The sequence below is a fragment of the Etheostoma spectabile genome, chromosome 13 (assembly GCF_008692095.1).
Source record: "Etheostoma spectabile isolate EspeVRDwgs_2016 chromosome 13, UIUC_Espe_1.0, whole genome shotgun sequence".
In the NCBI taxonomy this organism is placed as follows: domain Eukaryota; kingdom Metazoa; phylum Chordata; class Actinopteri; order Perciformes; family Percidae; genus Etheostoma; species Etheostoma spectabile.
This window is the reverse complement of record NC_045745.1, coordinates 2,601,155-2,618,177: the sequence shown is the minus strand read 5'-3', so window position 1 is coordinate 2,618,177 and position 17,023 is coordinate 2,601,155. Positions and strand designations below refer to the sequence as shown.

The window sequence follows — 17,023 nt, the reverse complement described above, 5'->3', positions numbered from 1 at the left end:
AGTACACCAGGCTGTCATTGCGCCCCCCCCCCCACTGCATTTCTATAGTAGCAGACGAGAAAATCACACAGAAAAAGGTCTTAGAAGTCTATCCATTAGAAAGAAAGCAGTTGAAGTGTGAGCACTTTGTGGTTTTGAACTTTACTGTTTTGCTTTAAAATTAGGGTGACCATATTTAGATTTCCAAAAAAGAGGACACTTGAGACACAAATTCAGACAGGCTTCTCAGTGGTTAATGGACATGCTTTTATTATGCCTCAGTGGTACAAAATAACTTGTGTAATAAAACAACCTGAAACTAAATAATAACTCTCTTTGAAAATAAAGAAATATGAAATAATGTGTATAACCTATTCTGTGCCGCTTCAAAATCCAGCTTCAACTAAATAGCTCTTAAAACCTTTTTCATGTAATAAGATAAGGTTTTTCGGTGTCCATGAGAGCTTTGAGATCTCCAACACCTTTATCAGACACTGAAACATATGTGCTAGCATAATATATAATAAAGTAAAATATATAAGGTAGCCTCTCTGGAATTACGTCACGCAACAAAGTACCGTAGTATTGTGTGCAAAGCACCAGTCACGCTTAATGCTGTTGGTCCCATGAAAACCGGACATTTTCATGAATTTATAAATCTCCGGGTTTATAGACGCCCCGGACAGTACGTCAAAAGTGGACATAGCCGGTCAAAAGAGGACATTTGGTCACCCTATTTAAAATGTAACATCCTACTAAGACTTAAAAAAACAGCACATGTGTACCCTAGTGGCTGTGAGGTTTAATACAATAAACCTTATCTCAACAAACTCAACTCCACATCTACTCTCCAGTTGCAATTATGGGCAGGGATCTTTCTTGTAGTCCTAGCAAACATAGCAATCTTTAGCTAGTTTGATTCATCCCGGTTCTGAACTGGTAGGTTACATTTAGGCTACTGACTTCAGTAAGGAGCCGTATGCTTGCAAACTAACTCCCAGTCCTACCTACTGGGCTTCAATAAATTGCCAAACTAACTGCCAGTGATCAAAATGATGGCATCTTAACCGGAAACCACGTGTTGGAAACTCACTCACTCACAGACAAATTTTAGTTTGATTTAAGGAGTGCAGGGGTTGACTGACTGACTGTTTGCTGCAGAGACAATCCAGTCCACCCCTAGTCTATATCCATGACCTTCCATTTCCGGGATCGGTCGATTGCCGCTAGAAATTTCGCGGTATGTCCTTCTTTTTGGCCGGATGTCAGTTACCTTTCTCTTCCTTTGTGTTGGAACCTCCAGTGGATTCATGAGGACTCTGGTTAAGTGCCCCTCAGATCTCTGCAGGGTGAATCCAGACAGCTAGCTAGACTATCTGTGCAATCTGAGTTTTCTGTTGCATGACTACAACTACTTTTGAACGTACACATGTTCGACCAAAACAAGTTCCTTCAACATACTGCAATGCTTAAACTGGCACTATGTTGTATCATATCATTTGTATTAATATATAAATTGACAGTCCAAATGCTGCAGTTTCTATCATCAGTGTTGTTAGCGCATGTGAAGTGTACAGACATACAGTACATGTGTTTGATGTCTCTTTTTATTTGCGCATTAACACACACACACACACACACACACACACACACACACACACACACACACACCACCACACCACCACACACCACACACCCACCACCACACCAACACTAACTGAGCCTCAATTATGTCCTCCAACATTTAACATGTGTTTTTTAAGGTTGTGCCGGTGTACTTGCAGGTCACTAATAGGTCTAGCGCGGGTCTCTCGTGCTCCATTACAAACCTTTTACAGCCATCCCTTTATGAATGCGTTCACTTCAACTCTGGAATTTTACATAGGACAGTTTTGTTGGATTCTTGCACTGTCCAAACAAAAGAAACCCCATGAGTACCCCTCCCTTATGCAGAAACTCAAACACCTCTTATCAAAGCCAGCCCCATCAGCATTTAGCTCTTTAACTTCTTCCAGCTGGGTCCAGCCTAAACCCCCCATGGATTCCCCTACCCTGAGCTAACCTCCCCCGAGCGACAAGGGCCCAGGTGCCATCACTGAACGAGACGTTGGGGTAATTGGGCTCGACCACCCTAAAACACACACACACACCACACCACACACACACACACACACACACACACACACACACACACACACACACACACACACACACACACACACACACACACACACACACACACACACACCAACACACCACACACAACAACACACACACACACACACACACACACCCTCCTTACATCAGGGCAGAGAGGGACTCTGGACATTAAACACTGTCTCATTAGTTTTATTTGGAAGCTACGTGAGACATAATGAGAGGCGGTGTAATGACCAAAAACATCTGATCTCCACCCGCTCCAAACAAAACATCCAGGTAGGGCCCAGGGTCAGGGCCAAAGTCATGTCACGCCTCCCTGTAGCTGAAGGGGAGGGGGGTGGACCGGAGTGAGGGAATCCAAGTTCAAGCACTTAAGAAGAAGAACAGGGAGTGGCAATGCATCATCCAGTACTTGCTTCACTTAAACTGAAGAGCTGCTATTTGTCTTTGGATGCGTCAGACTAATCCATATATACTTTTTGGGCTGGATCCTATGTGACTTGGGTTTAAATAAATGGTTTCCTAGTTTGTAATTTACTGCACGATTTAAGCTCCTTGAATTTGTGTTAATCAAAGCGTACCAAAAATAATCCGCACAGCCTCTTTCAAAATCAGTCTTGTCTGCAGATGTTGCCTTGTTTGTGAAGCAGTTCTACATGACGGGAGAGAAAAAAGAAAAAGATGTTCCAACCAGTGCATCTGTAAGTTTTTGTATGCCACACAAAATGGTCAGCAGCTGTGTACCATTAGCCAATTAAATCTAAATATCAGAGACAGCTTTTGGAATTAGGGACATTTCTCAGCTCATTAACATCTCATGAATGTTAAACCAAGAAGCAAATAATTGCTCGGTGATGATGTAGTTTGCAATGTCATCCCAAATGATATTCATAAATCAAAAATCTTAAATGTGGTGCTTCGGTTTTAGTAATTCGTTTTTTCATTGCACATTGTGAGATTTCATGGCAAACAGATGTACCTGATTTCAGAAAGAGCTTTTGTGCATATCATCTCAAATCAGACACCCCTATTAGGTGTTCCTGCGGTCAGCAATATGAGGTGGACAATGTTTTTTTTGCAATTCCCCAAATGTCAGACATCAATGAAAAGACAAAGGAAAACAGTTGACAGGAATGAGCGAAGGACTGCTAATGGTCATTGCTGTCTGTTGATCAGCAGACCCCAGAGAGGGAGGTCTGGGAGGTTGGTGATTCATGAGGTGTTGGAGGTTGGATAGATGGACTCCATGAGGGATGATGGTACCTCTTCAGGGTGAAGAGGAGTGCTGAGATCCGCCACCCACCTCCCCCCCCCCAGCCCACCCTTGCGGGACACCAGGTGTGGAGCAGCTGAACCAGCCTGGCCCCTTGACCCACGGCCTGTCCAAAGCTCAATACAGCATTAGCCTCTGCAGCTGACCTGATCTGCTGTCCACTCTGGAAGATGCAATAATTGGTCCCCACTGGAAGGAAAAGTTTGACAACAGAGTAGTGTATCAGTTGTTCAATTGTGTTAATGGTTAAGACTTTATTTTAGGGGTCTATAATTTCTGAATAATTGCTCAATAGTTTCCATGAAGTTACCTGGAAAGAACTGTACAATTTGGTAATAATTAAAGGAGGAAGGGGAGTTCAATCAGTGCACTTCACTTCAGATTTATTATTAACTAATTGTTTTTGTGTTGTTTGTCTACAGGTAGGCTAAGCGCACAATTCATAGGTGTTGAGACTAAGGTCTTGTTCAGACTGAGAGCCAAAATTTGTTGGAGTGTCCAGATTGATTTTTAGAAAGTCTGGACGGAAAAAAACGCATGACATGTGTTTATTGCGGTGATTTAAAATGGGGTTACAATCGGATTTCTACAGATTACACTGAAAAGGTTTTAAGAGATATTTAGTTGAAGCTGGATTTTGAAGCTGACACAGAATAGGTCATATTTAGAACATTATTTCATATTCGTTTGAAAGGAGAGCTATTATTATTATTATTATGTTCATTAACCCGTCTGAATGTGTCTCGAGGCCGGCCGAGTGTTTTGGAAATCAAAATATCGTCACCTAAGCTACGAATTCATCGTTATCACGGCAACTTATGCAGATAGGTTGGTGGTGTCTGAACACAGAAATCTGATTGGATCACTTGCAAATAACAGATATAAATATGCAGACAGTCAAAAAATCTGATTTGAGAAACAACTGGATTTGCCTGCAGTCTGAACGTAGCCTAAATGTTCTGAGGTCATATATGTTTGCTGCTTAAAGATCAAATTCAAGCACTGAAATCAGTTAAAATGCAATCAGGAAAAATCTGGCAACATTTAAACAACAAGGCCATGTGTAAGCTGCAACTTTGTCTCTGTGTCTCTTCCCCTAATATCACACATTTTGTATATAAATTGTTTAATGCTGATATTTTGTTGCAATAAGTGTATCAACCCAGTCTCACGGCAGATTGGGAAATAGTCACGGAATTTCATCTATTGATTTGTGTACACAGACACGATTTCCCCACATTCACTGCATGAAGTGTTCAACTATTCAGGCACTGTTTGAACTTCAATGTGGGAATACTTGTTAAATATATGTTGCTGATGATAAGTTCAATTCAATTTATTGTCAATTGAGTGTGAACTTCCCCCTTTGGCCATATCTTTGCCCTTGATTCATGTATCATTGAACTCAGCTTTTTAAAATCTGTCAACGTACAGAGAAAGGACAAGGACATCTCTGGTCAATTAGGTGAATGCTAAAAAGTCCAAATATCAGCATGCTTTCAAAGTTCACAGAATAGTTGTCGACCACCCACTGGCTTTACACTTGCAAGTACAAAGAGATGCAGATCCCTGAGTAACTGTCATGGCCTTGAATTAGCCTTGCTGAAGAATTGCACAGATAAGCTGGTATTGTTTTACACTTTCAAAATTGATATTTCCATTAAAGGCTATTTTTAGACACAGCACCGGAACCAAAAGTTTGATGATATCCTGAACGTCTATTCTAAATACCTCTTTCATGTGACTAAAATGAAACGGATAAGAGTGTATCACTTTTGACCTTCATGTATCACAGAGCCTCCTCCCTCCCTCCTGCACTGTCAGCACTCCTCTGTTGATATGAACTCATATGAAGTGTGCACCTGGCGTGTAAAAACCATAGCACCGCCCTAATTAACTAGTCCCAGTGAAAAACCATCCAAACTCCAACTATGCCTGATCTTGGTCATATTTATCGGAGGAAGGAATGACTTGAAGATGGCTGTTCTTGTGTTACAACACATTAGGATTCAACACTACCCTGTCAGTTTGAATGTTTTTTTAAAGGTTTTTTTGGGTCTGTATATTAGGGCGACTTTTCTCATGACATTTCTCTGCCAGGTTAAAGGTCGCTGACCGAATGTCAGCAAACAGAGGAGTACAGGCAGATGGCGAACTGTGTTTCAGTGCCTCGGCTTGAAAAAAGATTGATCTTGTCAATAAATCGAATGCCCTGAGATACTAAAGTTTATGCTTGAAACTATGCAGCTGTGATGGAAAATGTATGGGTCAATTCCCAGATGTAGGATTACAGCTTTAGTTATTGTGGGTTTACTGTCATCTGTCATTTTTTTTGGGGGGGGGGCTTTTCATTTGATTAGACATTGACAGCAGATTGACAGGATAGGGGGGAGAGACAGAGGGGATGACATGCAGCAAAAGTGCCGCAGGTCGGATTTAAACCCGGACTGCTGCAAAGGACTCAGCTTGCATGGGGCACACACACACACTTACGGATCTGTCATTTTTTACCCTCCTGTTGTCCTCGGGTCAAATTTGACCCCTTTAAAAAAATGTCTATATCTGAAAGATGAGTTTCTTTTCAACCAAATTACCACAAAAATTGGATTGGATTCCTTACGATGCTCTTTGCAAATACAATTGATCACTTTCATTCCTGACCAAACTCATCTGTATGTTCCTTTGATCTTAACTATTAGTCAAAACAACTCATAATTTCTGCTTTTTTTAACTCAAATATTAGGTATAATTCTATATAAATGAGGGTTATTGACCATAAATTCTAAAAAGAAGTGTAAAACTAGTAGTATTAAGATGGAGTTAGTGGAAATTTTTTTGTCTGTTTTTGACTCGGGAGGACAACACAAGGGCTAATAAAAAGGCACACTTTAAATAATTTAGATGAAACATGTCCAGTTCAAAACTGTGTGCATCACCAATATGAGATTATTTGAACTTCTCAACCAAAGAAAAATATCTTGCCACATCATATTATAACTGACCAAACCTTAGGCATAGACTTGTATTAATCATCTGTCACTTCTGTGCAATTTCATTCAAACATGGATTTGTATATTTTGGAGGAAGACATTAGAGACAGAGGCTTTAGAGGTTTTGAACTGAGGCGGCTGAACATATAAGACACCTATAATCCCCATGTTAGACAAAAAGCCCATGACACAGCAGGATTACCTGGAAGAAAAGGGTCACAGAACATCCTCTTTGCTCCACTGACAACTCCAGGACAGCAAACCCCCAATTTAACAGAAAATGGAGATGACAAATACTGAATAATGAAGCAGAAAAAGGTATGTGACTGTCAGTTTATATGAGTAGCCTCCACGCGTGCATCTGTGTGTGAGTGATGAGCAGTGTGTGTGTGTGTGTGTCTGTCTGTGCATGGTCCCTGCTGTGAGCCCTAATTAAAAGGCACTGGGTGCAGAGGGGCTGCTTTGGCGCCCAACCGAGTCCCTTTATATCCCTGCTTCCCTCCCTCTCTATCCTCTGCCTTTGATTACCATGGAGCACTAATGCCTCTCAATCTCTGCCGCACATGGGACCCCTCTGTGGCTAAGAGGAGAGGTAACTTAAAGAGAAAACCAGCCAGCTGACAGACCATAGCTCATTCTCACTCTTTTTTTATTTGTTCTCCAAAAAATTGCAAATCTGTCAGATTATTTGTACTTGACCCAAAGAGAGCTTGTGACTACTTTATGTACCACATGGAAACTAGTCTCTCGTTGGCACAGCACTGTGGAGTAAGGTCTGGCTACACCACAGATGCACTTTGGGGTGGGAGAAACAAACTCTGGGTTGTTTGCATTTCTTTAAACCAATCACAATTGTCTTGGGTGGCGCTAAACTCCGGACTCAGAGACGGTTGCTCTGCGTAATAGTCTCAGGAAGGAACTTGTTCTGCTGGAACATTTACACCCCGCAAAACAAAACAACCCATACAATATTAAATGAAGTTTGCTTTTCGCACAATACAGTAACCTGAGCTGTTAAATCAGCTGATGCATGGTTACACCCCATTGTCCCAGTATATCTCTGAGTGTACTTCATCCACAGCAATCCCACCAATCAGTCCCAAAATGTCCCAGTTAGAGGGGACACGCCCTAAACATATTCCATTTGAATCTTCACATTTATTCCCCGAAAAGTACCAAGCAGGCCTGCCTTGTTCTACCATCCAAATTTACCTAAAAACTTGACAATTTTCAGTGTTTAGCTCACTAGCTCGAAGGTTTCCCAATGTGAAGGGATTTTGAGAACGGCAACACACAGAGAGAGGAAGGACATGAGCTTGCAGGACATCTGGCGCGACATCCTTAGGCTCCTCAGGCCCCTCAGGCTTCACCCGGGAAATTTGATTGATCCAGACTACATGGAAACTGAACCTTCTGTCCTTTCAGAGATTAAAGGGGATCACTAGTGTGTGAGTGTGTGTAAAAGTGTTGTGCAGTACTACTAAAAATGTGAAAAAAAGTTGTCTGATGCTTTTTTGTCTCCAAAAAGAAGCTGGAAGACTATGGAGTCTCCACTTTCAGATCGCATGCCTCCAAATGATCTATACATGACAACTGCAGTGTGTGTTCACCCTAAATCATTGCTTTACATTCAAGCAGATCAAGATCAAGTCAACTCTTTCCAATTTGTTTTCATTGTATGAAATAATGCACATTCAGATCTGTATTTCTGGATTAAATGAAATATTTCAAATCTTTTTTTTTCTTTAGAGTTTATAGACTATGCCATCTCCTCAATGACATTCAGCTGTAGTTTGAATTAATCTTTTCATTCTCTGACACCACCAAAGTGGGTGGAGGGTGTGTTGTTTTGCCATGCAGAAGCACCTGAATACTCATATTTTTTAACGTCACATCTCATAAACGTCAGAAAAACCCTAACTGATCACTCAAAACAGAATATAGCAGTCTTTTTGACTCCTTAAGGGCTGTTTACCAGGCTGCTCCAGCCAAAACACAATGTCAGGCCTGCATGATGAAACAGAGGCTTTGAGAGGGGATCAGCTGCCAATAAAAAAAAACCTTCTACTTGCACATGCACAAAAAAACACGCACTTAAACACACACTGTGGCCAATTTGAGTTTTTCCCAGTGTGGAATAAGCGACATAATCCCCCGCTGTAATTGCATACGGGAGGTTTCTGGCTTGATACAACACTGAAGCCACTTTGGCAGTGAAAGATGCAAAGATGATCTCAGGTCCCTCCAAGGTTGGTACTTGACAGCATACGTCTCTCAATTCCTTAATCTCTTTATTCCCAAACAAGATGGCTAAAATTCATGCATCAGGGCTGGTAATTAGTCATCCCCTTTGATGCACCACTTGGTTTGATATCATTGGAAAAGAGCAGCTGAGTCAGGCAACAAGGGTAGATGTTTGAAATTTTTTTCAACAGAGAGAGGAGCCAGAGAGAGTTTTAGAGTGAAATGTGTTCATTTTCCACTCTGACTTTTAATTAAAGTAGCTTTCAAGGAGGTGTAGGGATGAAATTGGAAGAGATCAAGCCTGTCCTTGGCAGGAATTAACGTCTGCACATTGATGGTTCACCCTTCTGTAACTTTGGTACCAGAGAAAAGGGTGACTTTGACAGGAATTACTTCATTTTCAGGAGAAATGATTCTGACTCCCACAGTTTACTCTAATGCTGTCATTTGGTTGTAATTCTACAGATACAAGTTGGCTGTGGTAATTGTGTATTAGGGAGGTTCTTCTATCTCACTTTGAGCCCCAAGCTCCAGATGTTTTGTAGGTATCGTCCTTGTCTAAATGTCTTTCCTAACCCTTTAATCAGAAATGTTACATACACCTCTCATTTTCCCCTACATTTCTGCATTATCTTTATTAAGTCCAATGGATGGTGCAAGTCCTTTTGTAACGGTGTGAGGGACCCCAGATGATGCCCGACCCGGGTCATTCATCACCCCTGTCACCACCACCCCCCTTAACTACTCCGCAGCCCACATCCCAGCATGCATATTTACAGGAGCTGGTGTCCCGTCTGAGGAAATCACATTGCCCCACCCTGTGTATCTCTTTTCTTAGTCAATATTAAAATGGGCTAATAAAGAGGGGCAAGATTCCCCCGTGGTAATGGCTCCCCAGAGACCCCTGACTAATTAAAGGGCTGCCCCTTCCAATGAACAGTAATCACTCATGGCTTTGGGTAGACAAACACATGAGCTTTCTGTTGATGAACAAACAGGGGATGAGAGTTTAAAGAGATAACACTCACATTAGTGTTGACAAGAGGTTGACCAAAGCTTTCTTTTGTTATGAAGAAGTTTCTTACATCTGTCTGGGGTAACACATTCAGGCACTCTGCACGCTGATAATGAAGTACCCTGATTATGTGAAATTAGATGACATCCATTAGTCTTTGTTGCTTTCGGCTATATCACAAAGAAGAAAATAGCGATAAAGAGAAGTGGCTTTGAGAAAGACTTTCAGCTTTGACTGACTGAGTCAAAATGGGCTGCAGCGCATTCTCATAAACAGGGTTGTGTGATATCTTTAAAATATGTATGCACAACAATTCTCTTAATATCACACAAAATTATCACGTGACAACCATTTAGCCCACAAAGTGGTGATTGTGAGCCGGGTACAGAGCAACGTGGTGTTACGGTCAGATCAGCGGTCGTGGCAATTGAGTTTAGCTGGCGAAAGATGACTGGCGAAGACAGTTACACTTAGTCATCAAAATGACTAGTTAGGATTAGAAAAAAAGATTGTGGTTTGAGTTGGAACAACGGCCCCATTAAGTATACTCCCGGGACACTAATCCCCGTTTCCTGGGTGAAAGTCTTGTGTTTTCCTCTTAACTTCTTCATGACATGATCTCTGCTCCCTGTGAAGCCCTGTGTTGTAGGAGCCATCACTTCCTCTTTTATGCAGACATTTGTGCAGTTATACAGCAGCAGTCAATGTGGTGCATACATTAATAACTACGTGGAATACATATGAACTAAAGTGCATTACCTTTCATAGCAATATGTGCAAGTGGTTCATGAGAACAGCCTGATATGGAACAGTCTAAAAGCTTGAGAAATAATAGTTCATGCATTCAGTGCAGATTTTGTGACAACGCCTGTCCTTTCAAAGTGCATTTTGATTACATAATAAATTCATTTTTATATTCAAAACTGAAATCAGTCTAGTTATGAGTGTCAGTATTGAAAATGTAGCTTTTATATAGGCTTTTTAATTTAAAAAAAGGGAGTGTGTTCATTGACAGTGTCATCCGCTTTACACATTCAGTTGTATCAAATATTAGATGGAGCAAATTATTCATCTTTAAGAATTAAGATTCTAACAATGTCTAGAGCATTTGGACATATTTGGACCGATATCTTGCCAGAGCCATGCTGCTGGTTCAGTAGTGAGTTTTGGACTGAATTGAGATCTGCCTTGTTATCTCGTTCAGATGCCGACATTGCTAACAGGGCAATGCAAATAATCTATTCATTTCCTCAGGAAAACAAACTTTGTATTTTAATATGCGAGTCTCACTGATGAGTCATCCTAAATTAATGTGTGATTTTTGTCTGTTTGGGTAGGACCTTCATATTGGATGAATAAAATAGGCTTTCCTCATACAGTGATGTTTGTGCTGCTGTCATTGTGCTTCCATTTGCATGTTAAAAGGATGAACAATGGAATAAAAATGACCGAAAGGGGCAGAAATCCCAATGGCATTTAATAGCACTTCAGTCAGTGCCTGATGAGAATAAAAAAATAGCACTTACTTTGCCATTAATGAGTAATACATACTTTTTCACACTAGTATTTTTGTGCTTTAAGCTCCGATGTGCCATGTGATTTAATACACATTGAGACAAAGTCATGGTAAACCAAGATTACTGCACCAGAATTCAACCAGAAAGCCTTTTTTAAAATAAAACACATGCATACAATATGTACAAATCTTGCTGTGCAGTGCTACCTAGTATATACACTGAAACATGTTTGGCATGTTTTACATTTGCATAGAGGCTCACAGCACCAGGCTGTAACTTTAGGGCTGATCAAGCATAAAATCTTAACAAGACTCTTAATGATCTCAATGAAATGCTCAGTGACTAAATTAGAGGATGTGCTGTGCATTGTGCAAGAGAGAGTTGGCCTGTGTGTAAATGTAAATGTAAATGTGTGTGTGTGTGTGTGTGTGTGTGTGTGTAGGGGAACCAAGAACATGAGGGGTGGAGATTGGGTTGTGGGGGGTCACTAGGGGCAGGGTCTCCATAGAGATCAAATCTAGATTTTATTTGTATTCTAATTCATGTAATACATGCAAATGCTTTTAGTGTGTGTCTTGAACTCTTGAACATGATGTTCAATAAAAAGACTGAAGGTGTTATGGTTTAGATTATCTGAAGTGACATAAGGAAGACAGTGGTTAAAGTAAGTTGCTTTCTCACTTTTTCGTCAACTGGCCAATCCAACATGTTCTGTGGTATAGGCATGTTGCTCTACACCAATAAACTAAAAACCCTACTTAGTGGCCCCTAGAAACCATTCTGTTGACCTTGTTGTTCTGTTGGTTGCTGTAAAATATTTGTAAGGGGGCAACTTTTTTGACAAAATACAATTCAGCCTAACTTTGGAGCATTTTTACCCCCCTTCCCGACTATGGATTTCTTACATCATCTCATATCACTCTGACACTGAGCCTACAGCCTCTGAAAGACATAATGTCAGCGAGCTGTCGAATCTTTATGAAGGGTAAAATATACTGTACACCTGCGAGGCTTAACTCCTTTAAGACCCCTCGTGGCGCACACCTAGTGATGACATTGCCATCCTGAGAGCCCTACTTTATACTGTACACTCCTTAGCGGGCGTTTACAGCAAAAACAGCCCTGTGTGTGGATGTGTTGAGTCACTTACTGACTAGACAAGTCCAGTTTAAGTAACTGATCTGTGAATTTAAAGGCTTATCAGATGCAAATACACTGCCTGAAGGTTAGTTCTCAGTCACAAGATTTTACAACTCTGGAATAACGGCCCAAACCATTTTTCCTGTATTTCTATCTATATTTCTTTGTATATTGTCTGAAAAGCCCATAAGTTCTTTAGCTGAGTTTGTCCATGAGAGGACAACGGCAGTCAAACTCAGGGGTTGCCAAGAAACTACAATCGGACAGACTCTAAAACCTTAACCCTCATGTTGTCCTCGGGTCAAACTGACACGTTTTCCCATATCAATGTTCTTTTTACCCAAATAACATGATTGATTTAAAAAAATGCGCTTTGGCAAGTACAAATCTCTACTTTCATTAATTTGAGTGTTTTATTAAATTTTGAAGCATTTGAAAAACAAATTAAAGTTGGTTTTGAAATAGTATTGAGTAAAAGTTGACATATTCCAGTCTGTGATCATCCATCAACATCCATTCCTTTAATTTTAGTCTAAATAATTCCAAATTTTTGCTTTACATTAGGTGTAATTTCCTGTAAATGAGGTTTATTGACCACAAATTCCAAAAATAACTGTAAAACTAAAGTTAATAAGTTAGTGTTACGTAGTTTTGAAAATGTCAAAAAAAGTGACAAACCTTGACAAAAAGCATCAAAAGTGTTCAAAAACATTAATAAAAAGCAAAGAGAAGGGTTAAATAGATAGTTGTCAATGGTTGAAATCAAATTGTAAAGTGTGATTGTACAATGATAATGGAACTTTATATTGGTCCATTTGAACTACCAAAGAGAGATCAAAGTGCTAAGCAAGTTCAGTTGACACAAATATCCAATGATGGCATCTGAAACTTGTCCCGTAAAAAAGAATGTCGGCTGTGACTTGAACGCCTGCGGTCATTGTAAACTAAGCGTCTCTGATCTCAGCAGCCTCTAAATGACGACGCGGCCATTAGAGCCACTGTCATTTCCTGAGAGGCCAACAATTAGTCCTTGCCAGCGGGCCAGCCGTGCTAATGGCCTCAGTGTGAAAGATGTGAGTGTTGGTACTAGTGGCAGAGGAAAACCAGTGGGTGCCTGGAAAATAGCCACTCATCCCTCCACCCTAATTGCCATGAAAAGTCAATCTAGTTGTGTTTATGGAGTGGCAGGAGGGGCCGGTGAACTTAGAGAGATTTTGTTAAGCTGGTCCTGTTTCCTCTTGCTCCCAACCCCCCCTAAGGGCCAGAAGAGGTGCAAAATGGACACCAGATGGAAGAAGCATAAGAGAGAAGCAGAGCAGGAGGAGGAGGGGGTTTAGCATGAACCATGGTGGCCCACTTGGCTAGCTGCATGAGCCTTGTTGTTGAATTGGCATGTGTAAAAGTATTATCCAAGATGACTGCGGAGAAGTCTGTTGAGAGAGTTTTGCAAAGATCCAGGCAAAACTTTTCTTCCTAATTAAGTTTCCAGTGGAAACAAGCCACATTGTGAAGTTTTGTGTGTAAACAGAAGCAAAAACAAACAACAAACAAACAAACAAACAAAGATTTTGGCACACTCGCTGCACCCGCTGTGTTATTACAACCAATTTTCTGGGGCCTGACCAGTGATGGCACAGTTAACCAAGCAAGCCTTTGCATTTGCATCACAGAGACAGTGGTGAAAATAAATGGACGGGGACTAAATTGAGAGGGAAAGGTTGACAAAGAGTCTGTCTTGTTGTGCTGTCTGTTAATCATTTCCCAGCCCCTCTGGCTATAATAAAGGAGAATAAAAGAATATAAAAGAACAATTTGGGCTGCCCCAGCTGTGAATAACCAACCCATCACACCAAACAATAGCCCAGTCACGCTTGCTATAATTCAGCTTGTGATCTCCGCCACGCCCCTCTCTCTTGCAACGTCTTTGTTAAAGTCGTCTGTCAGGCATATCATTTTCCTCTCCTGGCCCCTCCTGCATGGCCAGATGGTTAAAATCCATAATTCACTGCCAAAAATAAAAAAATAAAAAAAGACCACTGGACCCCCACTTCCACATCCTTTCATGCTATGACATTACTCTCACCATGGCTCATTATTGGCCAGTAGTAGCCCACCCCCTTGGTTAATTAAGCTCAGCTTTGTCGATCCTGGGCGCAATTGCTTAGCAAGCTGGGAGGACGTCCCAGCACCTGGGGAGTCTACCTGTTACAGTGCCTGGCTCATCAGCCTCACAGAGAGCTAGTGGCGGGCGGGGGGGCCCAGCTGGCTGGTGTGCACTGGCACTTAGAGAGGAGGCGGCGTGGCAGCCATTGGTGTGTGATGCAGTTGTTTTAGTTGCTTCGAGGGCATTTTAGGCAAGACACACCTCAATGGGTAATGCATGTGAAAGTACTTAGGTTTTCAATCTCTAGTGTGCCCACATTTTTTTAACTTGCTAAAATGCCCCTTTAAGGAAGGCTGAAAGCCTTGAATCATATATTATTTGCCAACACGGTCTAATTTATCATAGCTGACTGGCAAGATGAATGGTCAGTGTGAGAGAATTGAGAATTTATTTAGATTTTTTGAGTACTATGCCATTTTAATGTTTTTTTTAATGCATAAAATAAGATTTCAGATGGATCAGATAACATGCTGTCGAGAATGACAACAAAGGTGGCTAAATCTGTCACTTACAAAGCTATGACTGCAGCATGCCATTGATTTTCCCCTGGAAAGAGTAGTCTGTTTAAAGCTGGCTGTCCGCTGCGCACAGCACTGTGGGAAAGCAATCAAGCTCGAAAGTTTTCACCTCCTTAAAAATTCTGAGGCTGACAAATAACTCATCTTTTTTAGCTCCAATCAATAAGACGCAGACCTCTTCACTCTTGCACCGTAATATTCTCTCTCTCCGACTCTGATTGGAATGAACTCCAGTGTTTTCCAAGGTCCACTACACTGATTGTGAGAATGTGAACCAATCTCGTTAAATGGCAAGTCGCATCCAAGTCTCGCTGCAGGGCGATACACAGGGTCAGTCTCAGACTCCTTCAGTCCGCCGTCGGACTGGAGGAGTCCAACCCGAGGGAGCAGAAATGGTCTGAGCCTCGCTAAAATTACCACCTTGGATTTGAGAAGGTGGGGCCGGTTATAATACTAATGCATATTTAAATGACTACTTTGCATTAATCTGCATTCATCGGAAAATAAAATAGTACAAAAGTAAGAATTGAATAAAATTGATGTGTAAAGGTGTGTGGAGAGGAATTCATGAGATGCAAATGTATGATAGGATAAATGACAGGTCCATCTTTTCCCACTTAATATCCGCGGGCCGTGGCTAATTGTGCTTTTGTTGTGCAATTACCCAGCGTTTGCTCAGGGTTTAGATAGTCCGGCTATGGGGTGCGGCTAGTTCTTTGTTTAACTTCCTCCCCTCGTGGCTCGGCATGTAACTTAGGCCTCTGGAGATGGGATAATCCCCTGACTAAAGCATATTGACTCTGTCACTGGCAGTTAGGCTGCCTGCTATGTGATTGCCAATGAGAAGAAATAAATGTAGATGACGCACAAAGATTCCTTATTCTGTTTAAAAGCCAGGCTTGTCTAGGTTTCAGCCATGATAGCAAGCAGTCCGAGCGCTTTGAAGTCGGCTTTGAAGTTGTGAGGCAATTGGAAGAAATGAGGAAATGGGCCGCAGGGTTTCCTGGAGAGCCAGTTTGTGAGAGGGATGATTGGACACAGTGCCCCAGAGGGAGACAGTGGCCATTTTGCTCATGGGGCCTGTCCTTCTGGTCTGCACACATAATGTATAGGACAGAAGCACCAATTATGGCACTTTGGCATATGGGCAGTGGCCAGCACCCAGCTCTACTGATGGACTGTGCCAACTGCTCCAGGTTAGTGACACATGATGGTTAATGCCAAAAAAATCCCAATTACTGCCATTTTCTTTCCTAATGGCAGTTGTGTATCAGTCTATCAGATGTATCATTGCAGGAGGCCAAGACTTAAGGGGGTGGTATTATACACCTGCAGCCTGGTTGGGATGCTGGATCTGGCTGCTTGCCTGCTCTTAGCCCTCCAACATCCAGCTGGGAGAGAGGGGTGGGGGATGCATCCGGCTGTCTTTTACCCCAGCTCAGAGGTTCCCAAGGGGCCAAACTGCAGCAGCAGACCCCAGAAGTGCACAGGACCAGACACAGGCACAGATGTTCCACCCTGGTGCTGTGTGGCGTCTAGTGGCACAATGCTACCTTTCTGATGCCGTCTGACTGCAGGTGCTGGCACAAAGCACGTCTCGCTGCTCAGGACAAGTCAAACATTAACCACACTTCATCTCAACTGACACTCATCCAGGGGAATAGGCCTCAGCCTGTCATAACTCTGACAGAAAAAGCAGCTGACATGACAATGAGCTGCAGCATTGAGGCCAGAGATTTTCTTTGGACATTACATTCAGAATGAGGACACCCTTCGGCTACATCTACGCTCTTATGTTTAGATTTTTGAGACAGAAATGATCTCCGTCCACACAAGAGCTTTAGCTCCAACAGCAGAACTAATCTGCGTCCATATTAACACACCTGACAACACATATTACATGACCATACACACACACTGGGCATGTGCGTGCCGGTGTTAACAGGAAGCAGATTGTCTGACATTACTTTGCGGTTGAAATGAATGAATGCAGAAGTTTAACCCTCATGTTGTCCACAGGTCA

At 41.8% G+C, this 17,023-nt stretch overlaps 1 long non-coding RNA gene across 1 annotated transcript in view; it reads left to right on the top strand.

The window, feature by feature from the left end:
- LOC116700747 (uncharacterized) overlaps positions 1–11,098 on the top strand; it is a 20,310-nt gene extending 9,212 nt beyond the window's left edge. The window contains exons 2-3 of the long non-coding RNA XR_004334721.1: positions 8,241–8,245; positions 11,087–11,098. This is a non-coding gene — a long non-coding RNA (uncharacterized LOC116700747). The remainder of the gene's footprint in view (positions 1–8,240; positions 8,246–11,086) is intronic.
- The last annotated feature ends 5,925 nt before the right edge of the window (positions 11,099–17,023 follow it).